The 20,923-nt window shown below is 44.2% G+C and overlaps 1 pseudogene; it reads left to right on the top strand.

Annotated features, from left to right (window-relative positions):
• LOC138080711 (histone-arginine methyltransferase CARM1-like) overlaps positions 1-20,923 on the top strand; it is a 174,341-nt pseudogene that overhangs the window by 46,015 nt on the left and 107,403 nt on the right.

Genomic DNA, 20,923 nt, shown 5'->3' on the forward strand with positions numbered 1-20,923 from the left:
TTGCTTAGTTGTGTCCAACTCTTTGTGACCCCATGGATTGCAGCACGCCAGGCCTCCCTGTCTATCACCAACTCCCGGAGTTCACACAGACTCACATCCATTGAGTCAGTGATGCCATCCAGCTATCTCATCCTCTGTTGTCCTCTTCTCCTCCTGCCCTCAATCCCTCCCAGCATCAGAGTCTTTTCCAATGAGTCAACTCTTCGCATGAGGTGGCCAAAGTACTGGAGTTTCAGCTTTAGCATCTTTCCTTCCAAAGAAATTCCAGGGCTGATCTCCTTCAGAATGGACTGCTTGGATCTCCTTGCAGTCCAAGGGACTCTCAAGAGTCTCCTCCAACACCACAGTTCAAAAGCATCAATTCTTCAGTGCTCAGCTTTCTTCACAGTCCAACTCTCGTATCCATACATGACCACTGGAAAAACCATAGCCTTGACTAGATGGACCTTTGTTGGCCAAGTAATATCTCTGCTTTTTAATATGCTGTCTAAGTTGGTCATAACTTTTCTTCCAAGGAGTAAGCATCTTTTAATTTCATGGCTGCAGTCACCATCTGCAGTGATTAGAGTGAAAATTTAATCCAAAAGTTTTAGGTAGCTATCACTGGCAGAACTAAAGTATCTTTGGTCTATGATGCATTTTAAGTCAAAATCTATTCACCATCTGAACTCCTAAATTACTGTTTTTCTTCTTTTTATAATGAAGAGGAACATATTAATAATATTTTCATAAGAAAATATCCGTACCTTCTTTGGTCTTGCTCCCAAAGTTAAATAAATGCAAACTGAATTCAGGAAATTTCCTGTATAGATATACTCTGTGTGTGTGCATTTTCAGAGACAGGCATAGCAGTCTCAAGTGTAGGTGGGAAGTGATTCGATCAAAAGAGTGGAGCCCTTATGATTGAGGTTAGTGTCCTTTAGAAGAGATCCCAGAGAGATCCTTTGCCTCCACTGCTGGGTGAGGACATGGATAGAGGTCAGTAGTCAGCAGCTCAGAAGAGAACCCTCACCAGAACCTAACCATGCTGGCATCCAGATCCCAGACTTCCAGCCTCCACAACTGTGAGAAACAAATTTCCCTGGTTTAGAAGTCCCTCTGTCTGTGGTTCTCTATTATAGCAGCCCAGACAGACTGAGACTGTGTGTCTAGTGGCTGAGTCTTTCTTCTAGAGGCTGAGGGAAGGGGAGAAATCAGCAATTAAATTTCTTTTCCTTTTTGTAAAATATGATGGTTCTTTTTTTCTATCTTTATACATCATCTGGAAACACAGTGTCGACAAAAAATTTAGTAACAGCCTTAAAGTGGAGACTTATTTTACTTGGTGAGAATGTTAAGGATCCCAAGCCCCGGAGATATCTTCTCAGTAACTTGGAGAAAATTATTCCAAGGACGCAGGACGGGGAGCCAGGCTATATAGTAGTTTGTGAAAAAAGGGGGGACAGACAGTCTGAACATCAAAGATTATTGTGAGGTAAGGAAAATCAGTTTGGATCAGTCACTCAGTCATGTCCGACTCCTTGCGACCCCATGAATCACAGCACGCCAGGCCTCCCTGTCCATCACCATCTCTCAGAAATCACTCAGACTCACATCCATCGAGTCAGTGATGCCATCCAACCATCTCATCCTCTGTCGTCCCCTTTTCCTCCTACCCCCAATCCCTCCCAGCATCAGAGTCTTTTCCAATGAGTCAACTCTTCACATGAGGTGGCCAAAGTACTGGAGTTTCAGCTTTAGCATCATTCCTTCCAAAGAAATCCCAGGGCTGATCTCCTTCAGAATGGACTGGTTGGATCTCCTTGCAGTCCAAGGGACTCTCAAGAGTCTTCTCCAACACCCACAGTTCAAAAGCATCAGTTCTTCGGTGCTCAGCCTTCTTCACAGTCCAACTCTCACATCCATACATGACCACAGGAAAAACCATAGCCTAGACTAGACAGACCTTTGTTGGCCAAGTAATATCTCTGCTTTTTAATATGCTGTCTAAGTTGGTCATAACTTTTCTTCCAAGGAGTAAGCATCTTTTAATTTCATGGCTGCAGTCACCATCTGCAGTGATTTTGGAGCCTCCCAAAATAAAGTCTGACACTGTTTCCACTGTTTCCCCATCTATTTCCCATGAAGTGATGGGACCAGATGCCATGATCTTTGTTTTCTGAATGTTGAGCTTTAAGCCAACTTTTTCACTCTCCTCTTTCACTTTCATCAAGAGGCTTTTTAGTTCCTCTTCACTCTCTGCCATAAGGGTGGTGTCATCTGCATATCTGAGGTTATTGATATTTCTCCCGGCAATCTTGATTCCAGCTTGTGCTTCTTTCAGCCCAGCGTTTCTCATGATGTACTCTGCATATAAGTTAAATAAGCAGGGTGACAATATACAGCCTTGATGTACTCCTTTTCCTATTTGGAATCAGACTATTGTTCCATATCCAGTTCTAACTGTTGCATAAGGTACCAAGTAACGTTCTGCTGTGTATGGAAAGATGTAAGCGTGACATTTATTTACACACATTTGTTTAACCATTAAATAGCCATAAAAGTAAGGGTAACTTGTGAAAAGAACATTCTCCTGGCAACCATTGTGACAGAACTCACAATAGTGAATGATGCTGATTCCTGGACTTGCCGAGGATTGGCTTCTAATTTCCTAAAATCCCATAAACGCATCTCAAACTTGTCAAACTAGAGATCCTGATTTTTGGTTTGTCACATATGGTCCCTGTGCCAGGATTACAGGGTTGTGATTATAGTGTGTAATGTAGTGAGATTGGATTTTTTAAAAATAGCAAACACAGACTTGATACATCTGAATTAGTATTCATTTTAGAAGGCTGTATGTGCATTGCCTGAATGCTGGTCGTAACACAAAACTTCATTGGAGCTTCTCTTTCACTTTGTCCTTTGGAGACAATTGGTGAGGTATACAAGCAGCCTTTCCTTGTTACTTTAGAATCAGAATCTTGCTTTCAAACCCCAAATGGTACTTTGCAACTTGCCATACATCCTCTTCACCAAGAAATTTCAGATGTTCAAGCTGGATTTAGAAAAGGCAGAGGAACCAGAGATCAAATTGCCAACATCCGTTGGATCATAGAAAAAGCATTCCCTTCTCCAGGGGATCTTCCCAACCCAGGGATTAAACCCAGGTCTCCTGCACTGCAGGCCGATTGTTAACTATCTGAGCCACCAAGGAAGCCCAAGACTGAGATTATATATATATACACTTTATGCATCTATAGTTTGTATTCACATATACATTATTTTTCTTGCCATCAACAGTTGCCTTCCCCAGTGCACGTACTGAGGATAAGCCTGTGAGCCCTGTTAGCATGGTACCAGGAGAATTTGATGAGCTCAAACTCTGCCCGTGGTCCATTCCACTCTCACACTTGACATTTGTGAATGCAGATATGTCTGACAAGTGTAAATAAGGGTGTCACAGCTCAGAGTAGTACCCATTCCCACCTTGCCTTTCCTTATCACTCATGTGTTCTGGGGTGAACGTGCTGTTTTAATCTTCTAATATTTTCTCAGTTGGAGTTTTTTGAAAGGTAATGCTGTGGTTTCCAAGGTGTAGAAATAGAACTTCTCTCTTCTCCTTGCAGAGTTCAGTGCATTTTCAAATACCTTGCGAAGATACCAGTGTGAGAAAAAGAAGCACTCGGTGTTCAGCTTCAGCCAGCGGACAGAAGAGGTGTCTGCTGCACAGTACTTCGAGGTCAGAGAAGTGGCCCCTGGCAGAACTGTGTCATTTCAAAGTGACACACACCTGGGTGGGGTGGTGGGTAGAGAATAGAGTGCAGTGGTTTTTAACATGTGGTCCTCTGGCCAGCAGGAACATTCCCTCATCTGGGGAACATATTTCATCTGGTTGTTGTGGTGATGTAATTTGATTAGAGGATATAAGTGAAGCACTCCGCATGGTGCCCGGCACATAGCAAACTCTCCCAAATGGTGACCATTACAGTCAAAATATTTATTCCTGACTCATGCTTGTGGACTTACATGCACACACCACCCAGCCGGCGTGCTTCCTCAGATTACTACTGTCAGTGCCTTCTGCCGCATCCGCACCCTCTCCTGGGATTTCTATCCAAGACTTCGCTTTCTCTCTAGGCTGATGGGACTCTTCAGGGCCGTCCCTTTTGGCCTTGGCCCCTTTCTCTCTCACTTATCTCTTTAATTCTTTTTTCACTGGACTGGGTCTTAGTTGCAGCACACAGGATCTCCATTGCCTCCTGTGGGACCCATCATTGCAGCGCGGACTCTCTAGTTGTGGCATGTGGGCTCAGTAATTGCAGCATCTGGGCTTAGTTGCTCTGTGGCATATGGGATCTAAATTCTCCTACCAGAGATTGAACTATATCCCCTGCATTTCAAGGCAAATTCTTAACCACTGGACCACCAGGGAAGTCCCCTGTATTTTTCATGACCAATCTGATCACATGGACCACAGCCTTGTCTAACTCAATGAAACTATCAGCCATGCCGTGTAGGGCCACCCAAGATGGACAGGTCATGGTGGAGACTTCTGACAATACATGCCCCACTGGAGAAGGGAATGGCAAACCACTTCAGTATTCTTGCCTTGATAACCCCATGAACAGTATGAAAAGGCAAAAAGATAGGATACTGAAAGATAAACTCCCTAGGTTGGTAGGTGCCCAATATGCTACTGGAGATCAATACAGAAATAACTCCAGAAAGAATGAAGAAACAGAGTCAAAGCAAAAACAACACCCAGTTGTGGATGTGACTGGTGATGGAAGTAAAGTCTGATGCTGTAAAGAGCAATATTGCATAGGAACCTGGAATGTTAGGTCCATGAATCAAGGCAAACTGAAAGTGGTCAAACAGGAGATGGCAAGAGTGAACATTGACATTTTAGAATTCAGCAAACTAAAAATGAACTGGAATGGGTGAATTTAACTCAGATGACCATTGTGTCTACTACTGTGGGCAAGAATCCCTTAGAAGAAATGGAGTAGCCATCATAGTCAACAGAAGAGTCCAAAATGCAGTACTTGGATGCAGTCTAAAAAATGACAGCATGATCTCTGTTCATTTCCAAGGCAACCTATTCAATATCACAGTAATCCAAGTCTATGTCCTGACGAGTACTGCTGAAGAAGCCGAAGTTAACGGTTCTATGAAGACCTATAAGGCCTTCTAGAACTAACACCCAAAAAAGATGACCTTTTCGTAATAGGGGACTGGAATGCAAAAGTAGGAAGTCAAGAAACACCTGGAGTAACAGGCAAATTTTGCGTTGGAATGCAGAATGAAGCAGGGCAAAGGCTAATAATAGAGTTTTGCCAAAAGAATGTACTTGTCATAGCAAACACCCTCTTCCAAAAACACAAAAGACATTAAACATGGACATCACCAGATAGTCAATGCTGAAATCAAATTGATTATATTCTTTGCAGCCAAAGATGGAGAAGCTTTATATAGTCAGCAAAAACAAGACCAGGAGCTGACTGTGGCTCAGATCATGAACACCTTATTGCCAAATTGAGACTTAAATGGAAGAAAGTAGGGAAAACCACTAGACCATTCAGGTATGACCTAAATCAAATCCCTTATGATTATACAGTGGAAGTGAGAAATAGATTTAAGGGACTGGATCTGATAGATAGAGTGCCTGAAGAACTGTGAATGAAGGTTCGTGACATTGTACAGGAGACAGGGATCAAGACCATCCCCATGGAAAAGAAATGCAAAAAAGCAAAATGGCTGTCTGAGGAGGTCTAACAAATAGCTGGGAAAAGAAGAGAAGCAAAAGGCAAAGGAGAAAAGGAAAGATGTGCCCATTTGAATGCATAGTTCCAAAGAATAGCAAGGAGAGATAAGAAAACCTTCTTCAGTGATCAATGCAGAGAAATAGAGGAAAATAGAATGGGAAAGACTAGAGATCTCTTCAGGAAAATTAGAGATACCAAGGGAACATTTCATGCAAAGATGGGCTCAATAAAGGACAGAAATGGTATGGATCTGACAGAAGCAGAAGATACTAAGAAGTGGCAAGAATACACAGAAGAACTATACAGAAAAGATCTTTACAACCCAGATAGTCACGATGGTGTGGTCACTCAGAGCCAGACATCCTGAAATGCGAAGTCAAGTGGGCCTTAGGAAGCATCACTACAAACAAAGCTAGTGGAGGTGATGGAATTCCAGTTGAGCGATTTCAAATTCTAAAAGATGATGCTGTGAAAGTGCTGCACTCAATATGCCAACAAATTTGGAAAACTCAGCAGTGGCCACAGGACTGGAAAATGTCAGTTTTCATTCCAGTCCCAAAGAAAGGCAATGCCAAAGAATGTTCAAACCACCACACAATTGCACTCATCTCACATGCTAGTAAAGTAATGCTCAAAATTGTCCAAGCCAGGCTTCAACAATATGTGAACCATGCACATCCAGGTGTTAAAGGTGGATTTAGAAAAGGCAGAGGAACCACAGATCGAACTGCCAACATCTGCTGGATCATGGAAAAAGCAAGAGATTTCCAGAAAAACATCTACTTCTGCTTTATTGACTATGCCAAAGCCTTTGACTGTGTGGATCACAACAAACTGTGGAGAATTCTTCAAGAAATGGGGATACCAGACCACCTGACCTGCCTCCTGAGAAACCTGTATGCAAGTCAAGAAGCAACAGTTAGAACTGGACATGGAACATGAAAGGGACTGGACATGAAAGGGGTACATCAAGGCTGTATATTGTCACCCTGCTTATTTAACTTATATACAGAGTACATCCTGAGAAATGCTGGTGGTTGAAGCACAAGCTGGAATCAAGATTTCCAGGAGAAATATCAATAACCTCAGATATGCAGATGACACCACCCTTATGGCAGAAAGCAAAGAAAAACTAAAGAGCCTCTTGATGAAAGTGAAAGAGGAGAGTGAAAGGGTTGGCTTAAAGCTCAACATTCAGAAAACTAAGATCATGGCATTTGGTCCCATCACTTCATGGAAGATTGATGGGGAAACAGTGGAAATAGTGACAGACTTTATTTTGGGGGCCTTGAGAATCACTGCAGATGGTGACTGCAGCCTTGAAATTAAAAGACGGTTGCTCCTTGGAAGAAAATTTATGACCTACCAAGACAGCATATTAAAAAGCAGAGATATTACTTTGCCAACAAAGGTCTGTCTAGTCAAAGCTATGGTTTTTCCAGTGGTCATGTATGGATGTGATTGTTGGACTGTAAAGAAAGCTGTGTGCTGAAGAATTGATGCTTTTGAACTGTGGTGTTGGAGAAGACTGTTGAGAGTCCTTTGGACTGCAAGGAGATCCAACCAGTCCATCCTAAAGGAAATCAGTCCTGAATATTCATTGGAAGGACTGATGCTGAAGCTGAAACTCCAATCCTATGGCCACCTGATGCAAAGAACTGACTTATTTAAAAAGACCCTCTTCTGGGAAAGATTGAGGGCAGGCGGAGAAGGGAATGACAGAGAATGAGATGGCTGGATGGCGTTACCGACTTGATGGACATGAGTTTGAATAAACTTCAGGAGTTGGTGTTAGACAGGGAGGCCTGGCATGCTGCAGTCCATGGGGTTGCAATGGGTCGGACACGACTGAATGACTGAACTGCACTGTGCTTTTAGCCTCTGCTTTGGGAAGGACCCCCCAACACTAGTTGGTGAAGAACTAGGGCTGAATCCATAGTATGGAGCAAGAGAGAAGTCTGGCGTCTCCTTAGAGTTATGGGCCTTGTCCATAGGGCCGGTGTGGACAGGTCACCGATGTCTCAGAGCCTCCACTCCACTGAGAGTTAGAGCCTCTGAGCCTCGGCTCCCCTCAAGCGTGCCTTGACCATGGTGGCTGTATGTGTTTGTGAAGGTCCTGCCTTTGGCACGTTTACTCTCCTTCTCCTCCTCTTTGCCTTACAGTTTTATGACTGCCTTTCCCAGCAGCAGAATGTGGTGCGAGATTTTGTGATGACAGCCACTTACCGCAGAGCCATCCTCCAGAACCACACTGACTTTAGAAATAAGGTGATGCTGGTAGCAGTTTATCAATCTCACATCGCTTTAAGAAGGCTTATCAAAAACCGGATTCAAAATTCAGCTTTAACTATGTACCTAATGGAAAGAATTAAAAGCAGGTATTGAGATAACCATTTGTACATGAATGATTGTAACAGCACTGTTCACATTAGCCAAAAAGTGGGAGAATTCCAAATGCCCATCACCTGATGAATAGATGACCAAAAGATGGTATATCCATATAGTGGAATATTGTGAATATTGCTTATATTTATGGAGAAGTCAGTGGCACCCCACTCCAGTACTCTTGCCTGGAAAATCCCATGGATGGAGAAGCCTGGTAGGCTGTAGTCCACGGGGTCGCGAAGAGTCGGACATGACTGAGCGACTTCACTTTCACTTTTCACTTTCATGCATTGGAGAAGGAAATGGCAACCCACTCCAGTGTTTTTGCCTGGAGAATCCCAGGGACCGGGGAGCCTGGTGGGCTGCCGTCTAATGGAGTCACACAGAGTCGGACACAACTGAAGCGACTTAGCAGCAGCAGCTTATATTTATATTGTTCATAAAAAGGAATGTACTGCTGATACACGCTGCATTGCAGATGAACTATGGAAACATGCTCAGTGAAAGAAACCAGTTACAAAGCTCATATGATTCCATTTATAGGAAGTATCCAGAATAGAAATCCATGGAGAGAAGGCAGAGTGGTGATTCCCAGGGACCAGGGGAAAGGGACTTGGGGCGTGGCTGCTTAGTGGGTACAGTGCCTTTTGTGAGGGGCTGAAGATGTCTTGCTAAATGTAATGGTTGCATATCGTAGTGAATGTACCAAAGCCCACTGAATTGGACACTTTAAAATGGTTAATAGCTAATTGTATGTTATGTGAATTTTACCTCAAGAGGGAGTTAAGCTTTGAGTGCCAGGAACTCGAGAGGCTGAATGCACTGCGCTTTGATGCACAGAACAGGTTAGGAGCTTTATTGCTACATAATGAATAGCTCTTATTGTATCACTTTACTTAACTTTTTTTTCATAGACTCCATAAGTGCCTGCATTTATTTCCTTCACAAAATGGATCTGAATGATGAATGATTACTAACACACGGTACAAGTGTTGTCCATTATTTTCCTACCTGTTAAACAGCCAAAGTGTTCCAAATACTGTATAGCTCATCTCAGAAAACAAGATCAGGGGTCAGTGAATCAGCAGTCCTGGGATCTAGTTTCATATTTTCCCACTTACTAGCTTTGTGGTCTTAGGCAAAGCATTAGATTTCTCTGAGCCTCAGAATCTTGTCCCCTGCTATAGTCACTGTAGATCAGTGGCCTTTGAGATTTGCAGCATTAGTTCCGCAGGAGGAATGTGGTAGAACAGTGAAATCAGGATCTCATCCCTGTGTTCACACATGTTTGCAAAGTTGTCTAGATGCTCCTTTCATGAAGAGATAGTTTCGTTTTTTGTCCTTCATCTCTGCGCAATCCTTGGGATGCATTTCGATCAGTAGAATATGACAAAGATGACGTTGCGTGCATTTCAGAGCCTCTGTCTTCATGAGACTTCTGGCTTCATTCACCCTCTTGGCACACTGAGACCACCATAATGACAATTAGCCCCGTCTAGCTCGCTTGAGATCGGGAGGTCAGGTGGAGACGTGAGGCAGTCCAGTCAGGAGCCAGTACCAACTGCCAGACTGATGAGTGAGGCCAGGCTGGATCTTCCTGTCCAACCACCTCTCCAGCTGAATGCAGGAACAGGAGTGAATCCAGGCAAGCCCCCTCGAGAAACTGCCCAGCCTGCCCACAGAGCTGGAGGAAATAATATCTCGGTTCTAGTTTAAGCGACTAAATCCTGATGTAGTTCATGGTGGTGAAACAGTTCATTAAAGCACAGAAAAGACATATGAAAAAGTAGTGACACATAGGCACCCAGCTTGAAGTTGATTTGCACATGATTTGTTTTCTGCTCTCATGTCCGTTCTGCTATTGAACCCATCAGAGAACTTTTCATTTTGGTTATTGTATTTTTCAGTTCTAAAATTTGCATTTGGCTCTTTCTTTACGTCATGTATTTCTTGACTGAGACCATTTATTTTTCCCTTGAATCAGTAGTGTTTATGATTGATGCTGGGAGCTTTTTTTTTTTTTTTTTAATAATAGTGACTTGAAAGATTTGCCAGGTAATTCTAATGTCTGTGTTACTGCTGTGTTCACTACAGTTAATTATCTGTCCCCAGGAAATTGGTACTTCCTCAGTCTTCCTGTGCCAGGGAATTTTGGGTTGTTTTCCATACATCTTGGTTATTATATTATGAGACCCTGGGTCTTGTTTAAAGCCTATAGAGAGTGTTGTTATTTCCAGTTGAGGATTCGTTCAGCCTGGTTAGGCTCACACCACTAGTTGATCTGCTGGGGGCTCTGGTTTCCACGTCATTTCACCTTTCAAAGTGTTCACGGTGCCATCTGGCTTTATCCCATGTGCATGTCACCCAGTGGTCAGTCTGGCACCTTGGTAGAGTTCTCAGAGTTTTGATGTGCTAATTAAGATCAGATCCGTGCATGTACAGTTTGAGGGTGAATGTTGGGATTTCTTTGCCCAGTTCCTTCCTCTCCATGTCTCCCTGGTACTTTCTGGTTCCCTGAGACCACTTTTAGTCTCTGACCAAAAGGCTCCCTCTGCCACACACGTCCATGGCCTTGCCTAGGTATCACCAAGCAGAGAGAGGGCAAAGAGAGGAAAGGAAGCAATGGGGCTTGGTCCCTGCCTTTCGGATCTGTGGCACCACTGAAGGCAGAGGAAGTGTCCCTTCTCTTATAGTGTGGGCTAATGTGATGATATGACTCCTTAAGATTTCTGGGCTGGAGCATAGAAGAAGGTAGGAAAGGGAAAAAGAAAGGAAGGGTGGGGAGGGGAAAAGAAAAAAAAAAGGGAAGGGAAAAACTAGAATTTTCACACTCTCTTTGGGCATTAGGGATTCCCTTCTCCCAGCTAGAGCTCTCTTGCCTGCACCCTGGCCTCCTCAGCTGGTGTGTTGAGTTCAGGCCCCAGTTGAGGGTAAGGAGATACATGGCTCAGTAGTATTTGAAACTCTGATCATCTTCCCCAGTCTCCCCACTACTGTTGACTTTTCAGAGGCTTCAAGTAGCTGTTCCATGCATTCTGTCCAGGTTTTATAGCTGCATTTAGTGAGACAGTCAGAGTGAGGTGGGCTTTCTCTGACTTACCCAAAACTGCTGCTGCTGCTACTAAGTCGCTTCAGTCGTGTCCGACTCTGTGCAACCCCAGAGACGGTAGCCTCCAGGCTCCCCCGTCCCTGGGATTCTCCAGGCAAAAACACTGGAATGGGTTGCCATTTCCTTCTCCAATACATGAAAGTGAAAAGTGAAAGTGAAGTCGCTCAGTCATGTCAGAGACTCTTAGCGACCCCATGGACTGCAGCCCACCACGCTTCTCTGTCCATGGGATTTTCCAGGCAAAAGTACTGGAATGGGGTGCCAAAGCCTTCTCCTAAATTATTCCTGCTGCTGCTGCTGCTGCTGCTAAGTCGCTTCAGTCGTGTCCGACTCTGTGCGACCCCATAGACAGCAGCCCATCAGGCTCCCCCGTCTCTGGGATTCTCCGGGCAAGAACACTGGAGCAGGTTGCCATTTCCTTCTCCATACCCAAAACTAGACATTTTCAAAAAATCAAACATAGGTACTCTGGTGGGCAAGAGAAGAAGGTATGACCAGAAATGGCCTTGTCTGATCAAAGAGTCTCATGTGTTGAGGTACCGGGACCTTTCTTCTGCCAGTGGGCATTCCTGGTTAACATTGAGGAAGTAAACATTCCTACCTAGCAGGATCAGTTACGATAGGTAGGCATGATGAGGACAGGAGGACAAAGCTTGTTTCTTCTCACATACTACCTGGTATTCAGAATTGTGGATAAGCAGTCTAACTGACCTAAGTCTTACAGTTACCTTAACAGTTGATATAGTTCAGCTGTCAACTCTTTGTTGCTTCTTGATGGTTTGAAGAGGCTTCTTGGAAGTAATACTTTTGGGAAACTTCTCTCCTTCTGAAATTGCTTAGTTTTAATCTCTAATCTATTTTCTTTAATCTATAGCCTATTTTCTATATTATCTATAATCTGTTTTTAATTCTTATTGTAACTTTAAAGACCATTCCCCAAACTACTACTAATCTGCATTTGATGAGTTTTTCACAGAATCTCACAGGGATTTTGTCACTTTACTATTTCATTTGTATTTCTTTTCATCTATGAAAACAAAGATATTGACCAGATCATCTCTAAGGTCACTCCCTCCTCTAACCTTATTGGATTCTATGAAATACGTTCTTCTTGCCAGCCTGGAATGGGTTTTTCTGACAGTGAAATAAAATAGGCATCCATCTGTTGGGGTTTATGAAGGTGATAACTAATGACATGTTTGATAATTAATTATATCCCTTTCCCCCTCTGAATTCTGAACCAGTTTAGAAATAGACACAGATGTCAGGTAGAAATCACAGGATCAGCTTTATTGTTGGCAATGCTGTTTGCAGTATGGGGCTTGGACATGTGTCCAAGGTTCCCACCCATTTTCCCCCAAACTAAACTTTTCCACTCACTTGTGTTCTGAACGTCTGGTCTACCCAGACAGGTCCCAAGCCCACCCAGCAAGCTTCCACATGGGAGACTCAAGAACACATGCTTGGGCAGAGGGTAGACAGGCTGGCCCTTCCAAGTACCAGCGCTCTGCGAGCTCAGACTGGTTTCCAGCATCACCAGGCAGATAGGCCACTTCTGTTATGAGGTAAAAAGGGGAAGGGGAGGGGAGCTCTCTTGTTTCCAGTCCTGTCCACTTCTGGAAGTATCTCCTCCCCTCTGAAAACTGAAAGAACAAGTTATCCCAGTTGCAATGTCCCAGGAATCCCCTCAGTCCCAGACAAACCAGGATGGTTGGTCACCCTAACTCCAGACCTACCAGACCCACCACAAACCCCAGAATGCTTTAAAGTCCTTCTTTGTCTGCTTCATCTTACTGAAGACCATCCTAGAATAACCCTCTCGAGTCCATGGAGGATGCTACGTTTTCACTAAGTCCTTGTCTGCTTGCTCATTGAAGCTGATTACCTAAAAGGGCTTGGGTTTAGAATGATAAATTTTTTTTGTTGGTTTCAGTCACTAAGTCGTGTCTGACTCTGCAACTCCATGGACTGCAGCATACTAGGCTTCCCTGTCCTTCACTGTCTCCCAGACATTGCTCAAACTCATGTCCAGTGAGTCAGTGATGCCATCCAACCAGCTCATCCTCTGTCACCTCCTTCTGCCTTCAGTCTTTCCCACCATCAGAGTCTCTTCAGTCCCAGTGGCTATTATTTATTGAAGAACTTAGTATATGCAAGCCCCACACCAAGAGCTAGCTTTCCATACACTATTTCCTAGTTCAGGATGCTGTAACAAAATACTCTAGACAGCATGTCTTAAGCGTGTCTTAACACAGCATTGATTTCTTATAGTCCACAATCATCGTCCCTGTAGAGCTGGTGACTGAGGGTTCTTTCCTGGTCTGTGGACAGCAACCTTCTTGTCGTATCCTCACATAAGAGGGACAGGAAGCAAGCCATCCTCTGTTTCCTCTTATAAGGACACTAATCCCACCGTGATGACTCTGCCCTTGTGACCTAATCGCCACCCAAAGGCCATGTATTCAAATTCCTTCACCTTGGGAGTTGGGGTATCAACCTGTGGATTTTGGAGGGCACAAAAATTCAGTTGCAGCGGTTTTTTTTTTTTTAATCATTACAGCTTAATTAGAGACTAGTATTTTTTGCCATTTTAGAGATGAGAGAGCTAAGACTTGGGAATGTTGATAATTTACCTGAATTTATACAACTAATAAATGAGAAGGCCAGAAGTTGAATCCAGGTAGTGTACATAACCTGTGAAAGGGAGGTTGCTCATGGGAATGTTGGCTGAAATTGCAAAGAGAGACTTTTGTTTCTCTGGGCTTAGGATGGAATGATTGTGGTTACTTAAAACATCCTCATACATGTATGAGGCAGCATTGTACTGTGGTTAAATTCACGGGTTTTGGAGCCAGAGAGCTGAGTTCAAACTCTAACTTGGCCACTTACTGTGCACCTGCCGTAGACCTTTATCCTGTTTGCCTCGAGATCTTGACAGGCTATCTACCTGGGCTTCCATTTCCTTGTCTATGAGAGCAACAGTTACTTCCTAGAGTCCTTGCGAGATTAGGATGATACACTGCATAGGAAGTGCTCAGTACATGGCCTCAAATATCAGCTCAGTCCTTCGTAGCAAGTATTATTGCTATCAGTGATCTCAGGGATGGTGCTGAAGTTTCCACCTCAGCAATAATTTTAAATCTTTCGAATCTTGATTTTTCATTCTGCCTCCTCCATGCAGTTTTAATGAAAATCCTTCCTTGGCAGGAGCACTGCTGGCTGAGAACTCCATTTGGAATCTGTCCAGGAAACTGACCCTGCTGGAACCCACTCCACTGCCCTCCTCAGAGTTTCTGTTAATTGCCATCTGGCTATTCTTAGTGTCTTTGAGTATGTGTTCAGAACAAGCAGGGAAAGTCCATCCTGCTGAAGGTGTGGGGCTATATGAGCCGTAGGGTTTTAATTTGGAAATGTTTTGACACTTCATTTGTCAGGGCACCAGTTGCTGGAAACTTGTGAGAGTAAGCAGGAGCCGGGAGCTTATTATTTAAAGAAAAAATCATTTTCAGTAAAGGAGAGAATCCCCAGCTGCTTTGTGCATCCACAAGTGAGGTGGACTTAGACAGAAGGGATTCAGGGATTTAAAGGCTTAAAAGAAAACATAAATAACTACAACAAACATGCAAAGCCACCTGTTCGGATTGTCAGATGATGTGCAGATTTGCAGAGCCTGAGCTTCTGGCTTGTCCAGTGTGAGTTTTCTTTGGTGTGAACTTATCATCAGCTTGGTTGAATATCTGGACCTGATCCTGCTCTGAAATTCTCTGACTTTAAAACATTGCTGCTGCTTTGTTTGTTCAGCCTGGTGTGTGAATGAGGGCCAGCCTTCATCACAGAGGGAGTAAAGGCCTCAGCAAATGCCTGCCAGATAGTCACGTTGACACCTGTTAAAACAGGTCTCACTTCCTGAAAAAAAATGTTAAACTGTTTAATGAGGTATGAAGCACAGACAGAAAGCTGTACATATTTAATATATACAACTTGATGAGTTTGGGGATACGTATACACCCATGAGGGGCTTCCCATGTGGCTCAGTGGTAAAGAATCTGCCTGCTAATGCAGGAGATGCAGGAAACTCGGGGTCGATCTATGATTTGGAAAGAACTTCTGGAAGAGGGCATGGCAACCCACTCCAGTATTCTTGCCTGAAGAACTGCAGGGACAGAGAAGCCTGGTGGGCCACAGTCCAAGGGGTTGCAAAGAGCTGGACACGACTGAGCATGCACACATGCAGCTATGGTGTTGGTAACTCTAGGCACTAAGCTGTGAAATAGATGTCTAGGAAGTGAGAGTGACTCATCCTCCATAACTGAAACTTTGTACCTTTTGACTAATACTTTCCTGTTTTCCTCTCTCTCCAGCCACTGGCAACAGCCACCATCCTACTCTGCTTCTGTACTATACACTACTTCATAGACGCGAAATCATGCAGCATTCACCCCTCTGGGTCTGACTTCTTCCACTTAATATAATGTCCTGCAGGTTCATCCATGTTGTTGCACATGGTATGCATGCATGCATGCGTGCTCAGTCATGTCCTACTCTCTGCGACCTCATGGACTGTAGTCCCCGAGGCACTTATGTCCGTAGGATTTTCCCAGCAAGGATACTGTAGGGGGTTACCGTTCCCTTCTCCAGGGGTTCTTCCCAACGCAGGGATCGAACCCATGTCTCCTGCATAGACAGGTGGATTCTTTACCATCGAGCCACCTGGGAAGCCCCATGTCATACATGGCAAGATCTCCTTTTTTTTAAGGCAACATAATATTCCATTGTGTGTGTATACCACATTTTCTTTATCCACTCTTCACATCCTCCACTTCTCACCCCTGAGTATTGTTAACCATTGACAGCAGAATCCTCATTTAGAGCTCTGTATGAAAGAGGGAAGAAAGGAAGTGACTCCTGCTAGGTGCTTTGCATATCTTCTCTCAGTATAATCCTTGTATATTAGTCAGGGTTCTTAGCTGCCAGCGTCAGAAACCAACTCTGCTAACTTAAGAAAATAAAGAACAAAAAGAGAAAAAAGAATTTCCTAAAAGTATGCAGATCATCAGAGAACTAGGCATGGAGGCTATAAGACCAAAAATAATTTCCAAAGTCATGCTACAGAATTGATCTCTGGGAGACATCAGTGTAGCTGGATGTAAATGCCTCAGCATACATAGCCTTACCTGATACTACCCTTGAGTGATGGCCTTAGGACCTTTCTCTGTTGCGCTGCTGGAACCTGGAGATGGCCTTGACCTCACCAGCGTGGATTCTGTGCTGTCTGAGTCTATGCACTGTTGGTTTCACATGCAAAGTGCATCTTATCTGTAGAGCCTCAGTCATGCCTCGGATGCTGGGAAAGAGTGTGAGACCCCTGCAGCTTCCCAGGTTGGAGGTGTGTGCCTCCAAAGTGGGCCATTCCCCCAAGCAAAGGAAGAGGGTTCGGATGAGAGTTCAGAGAGGCACCAAAGAATGGTAAACGCCAACCACACCACCTGACAAATTCAAGATATGTTATTAGCCTCGTGATATAGATAAAAGGCAGAGATACACAAATTTAACTGACTTGCATGAAGGTACATGGCTCCTAAGTGGAAGAGCTACATGTGAACTCAGGTCTGCTAGGACTGCACAGTGATTTTAGGAGCAATGTAAAGTCATTCTTTTTATGTTCTGGGTTGGTAATCAGACTGATATTTTATTTATGTGATTTTTGGAATGTATATAAGGATAGGATGTGATTGCGAAAAACAGTCTCTGCGATACATGTACACATGTAGATGTATCTGTTTGGTGTATATTATGTTTTTTGTGTATATCATGTTTGTCTGTTTTGTGTATGTATGATATTTCCCTCTGACTTGGACTTTGGAGGCTGTTACTTTCCTGGGGCTGTCGTAACAAATTACTGCAAACTGGGTAGCTTAGAACAACAGAAATTTATTCTCTCCCAGTTCCAGAGGTCAGAAGTCCAAAATCAGGGTGTCAGCAAGCCCATGCTCCCTCTGAACGCTCTAGGGGAAGATCCTTCCTCGCCTTTCCCTAGCTTCTTGGGGTTGCTGGCGGTCCTCAGTGTTTCTTAAAAAATGCATCACTCCAGTCTCATCTTTGTCGGGTAGCATTCTCCCTGTGTGTCTTATGTCTCTGTGTAAACCTCCCTCTCCTTGTAATGGTGCCAGGCCTTTAGGGCTCTCCCTAGTCCAATTATGATACTCTTAATTTGATGTATCTGTAAAAACCATATTTCCAAATACAGTCACATTACGGATCCTGGGTAGACACGAATTTTGGAGGACGCTACTTCAGCCTGGTGCAGAGGCCAAGGTTCATGTTAGATCGTCTGCCACCAAAACTGATCCCTGAGATTGATTCTCTATAGTTCAGGTGAGTAGGTAGAGGTAGAAAATGGGTCTTGGCTTTAACGGATCTCTTTGGCCCCTGAAGTCCTGAGGGGGCCCCCGCATAGATTTCCTGAATGCGAGTGAGTGAAGCAGATGGTGTGTCTGTGCCAGGATTCTCCTGAGCTTGGATAGACTCTGCTCCTGTGAGGGCACTGGAGAAAGATGCCAGAACCAGCACAGGAAAGTGCTTTCATTTGGTATGAAAGCAAAGTGCAGCTTTCAAGGCGAGCCAAGAAGACTGAATAAACAACAATCACAGACTGTTTTTCAGGGCATTTGGGAAAGAGGGAGCTAGGGGCTTTAATGTAGTAGATGGATTTTCTAGTCAAGATAACTGTGCTCCAAGCCAGTCTCTGTACCTTTCAAGATGCTGACATTTGACCTTAATCTTTTGGAAGTCAATTTTAAAATGAGTTAAGAACACTTAACATAGGATGACTGTAAGAACTGAATGAACTGCTGCACCAGTCTCAGCACAGCATCAGAGTTCTGTGAACACACTGGGGAATCTGAATCAGGAATCATCAGCACTGCAGGGGTATGGTTTAGCTGGGTTTGCTGGGGTGAACTAGGTTATGCAGCTGTAACAGTCAGTCCTCAGACCTCTGTGGTTTAAACCAGCAGAGCTTTATATATTGCTTGTTTAATCCACTACGGGTTAGCTGAGGGCTGTGTTTTGTCTCATTCTGACCCTGAGACCCAGGCTGAGGAAGCCGCCTCCATGTGTGACATTCCTGTTGCCAAGAGAAGGGGTATGTGGCAAAGCACGCTCCTCATTCTTCAGTCTTCCTCCCAGAAGTGACCCATCTTAACTCCTGGCACGTTACATGGGCCAAAGCGAGCCATGTGTGTGCTCAGTCATGTCCGACTCTTTGCAAACCACAGGCTGTAGTCCACCAGGCTCATGGCCATTCCTGATTTCCAAAGGGCAAGGGATGCAGTTCTGCCATGTGCCCATAAGGAGAACCAGAAATATCTGGTAAGTGGCGCTAATAACAATCATACCAGATGCCACTTTTGCAAAACCATAAAAGAAGGCACAGATTGCCTAAGGGGAAATTCTCAGTGCCTCAGCAGCGCATGGGAGAGAGCCAGGGCAAAAAAGAACTTTGTTTTCACTGACATGGTTTTATTGGTTAGCTTACTATTAACTTCTGCCTGGTGGAGTCCCCTCCCACAAAAGGCAGTGCATTTTAAGAACATCCTAGGGTTGAATTTCTGAACCTTTCACACTCCATATAAGACAGTGGCATGAAAGGCTAATTCGGAGCAACTACTGACTTTGTTATTTGTTACTGACTTTGTTAAAGGCTCAGTACAACAGGAACTTCTAATGTAGATGTCTTTGTGTTAATATCTACTTTGCAAGATGAGAAGGTAAATAGATAAAGAGAATCAAGTCAGTAAAAGCAGTTAAATTTGACAAAGCAAAGTCCTATACCAGAACCTGGTCTTCTCCAGCCCTAAACTAGGACTTGGGCATCAGTGAACCTAGAGCTTGTGTCATCTTTTTGCTCACTTTCCTAAATCTGAGGTGCTGACACAGTCACTCAGCTCCAGAGTAGTAGCTTAGGTTTAGAATTTAGAAGTACAAAAATCCAGAAAAGACAGAATTAAAGAAAAATGTCAACAGACATTGAATTTTGTTTAAGGACCGCTGTTTTCTTAGCCTCAGATCCCCAGATCACAGATCATGCAGGAAAGGCTTATGTGCTAGGACTGTCTTAGGGAGGGCAGGTGTGTTGAGGGCGGGGGGCTGTTACTGAGCTACCCAACGCTTGATGAAAAACTGAATGCTCGGTGTCATAAGACATCTTCAGAGAGATCATACGAAACCAGTTTGTCTTCAGATAGTTCATGGGTGGAGGAGGAGAATGGTTTCTCCACTGGCTGCCATCTCCCGCTGGTGGAGCGTGCCCCAATTCCCCTTACTCTCCGAGGTGCAGCTGCATGCGTGCCAGATGGGGGCTGTAGTGCCTCAGCAGCAGGAGGAGGCAGGGGAGAAAGCGCATATGGTCTCAGTGAGGTGGGCACTGTTCAGTTGTGCCCATGCACAGTGTGAGGGACAGGAGAAGCCTCTGCTGCAGGCTCTGTGAGCAGCAGTGGCTGTAGCAACAGCGAAACAGCTCCACTTTTCAAAGACCAGCACAAGCAATTTCTACAGCCACTGTGGCCAGTCAGCAAGGCAAGCAAACATTCCACTCTAGCTGCAAAACCTGAAGGTGTTATAAACATCACCTCAGCCAGGAACCCAGAGTCAATCTCGACCTTTTCTTATACTTTCCAGTTTCCAAATTCTTTAGTGTCTATGAACTCAGCATTTTTGCGGCTCTTCTCTTCCGCTTTGTCCCACAGCTGATTCTTAGTTCTCATTCTTACTCTGTCTTTTCTGCTGCTGCTGCTAAGTCGCTTCAGTCGTGTCCGACTCTGTGCGACCCCACAGACGGCAGCCAACCAGGCTCCCTAGTCCCTGGGATTCTCCAGGCAAGGACACTGCAGTGGGTCACCATTTCCTTCTCCAATAAGTGAAAAGTGAAAGGGAAGTTGCTCAGTTGTGTCTGACTCTTAGAAACCCCATGGACTGCAGCCCACCAGGCTCCGCCATCCATAGGATTTTCCAGGCAAGAGTACTGGAGTGGGGTGCCATTGCCTTCTAGAGTATTGCAAATATTTTCCAATTAGTTTCCCTACTTGTACCAGTTAAGATAACTTCGGCCTCAAGTAGGAGGAAATCCTTTTCAAATTGGCTGAAATGCTGGACGTAGGGAGATTCTGAGCTGTTTTAATCCAATTCCTCTGAACATTACATTTAAATTTAATCATTTCCAAGAAGAAAGTAACATCTTTCTTGTGTGTCTGTCTTAAAAGGCATAAAATTTTCCAGTAGCTCCCAACAGACTTCCCCTCTAGTCTTATTAGCAATATTGTATTACACACAACATGTATAAAAGCCATCACTGGCAAGAGAAAAAGAACCATTTATTATTGCCCTGAACCAGTCAGGCTGCTTTGTTTGGGACTTGTTGTTCAGTTGTTCGGTTGTGTCCGACTCTTTGTGACCCCATGGACTGTGGCACACCATTCTTCTCTGTCCTTCACTGTCTCCCAGAGCTTGCTCAAACTCATGTCCATTGAGTCAGTGATACCATCCAACCATCTCATCCTCTGCCACCCTCTTCTCCTTTTGCCTTCAATCTTGCCCAGTGTCGGGGTCTTTTCCAATGAGTCAGCTCTTTGCATCAGGTGGCCAAAGTATTGGAGCTTCAGCTTCACCATCAGTCCTTCCAATG

The sequence above is a fragment of the Capricornis sumatraensis genome, chromosome 6 (genome assembly GCF_032405125.1).
Source record: "Capricornis sumatraensis isolate serow.1 chromosome 6, serow.2, whole genome shotgun sequence".
In the NCBI taxonomy this organism is placed as follows: domain Eukaryota; kingdom Metazoa; phylum Chordata; class Mammalia; order Artiodactyla; family Bovidae; genus Capricornis; species Capricornis sumatraensis.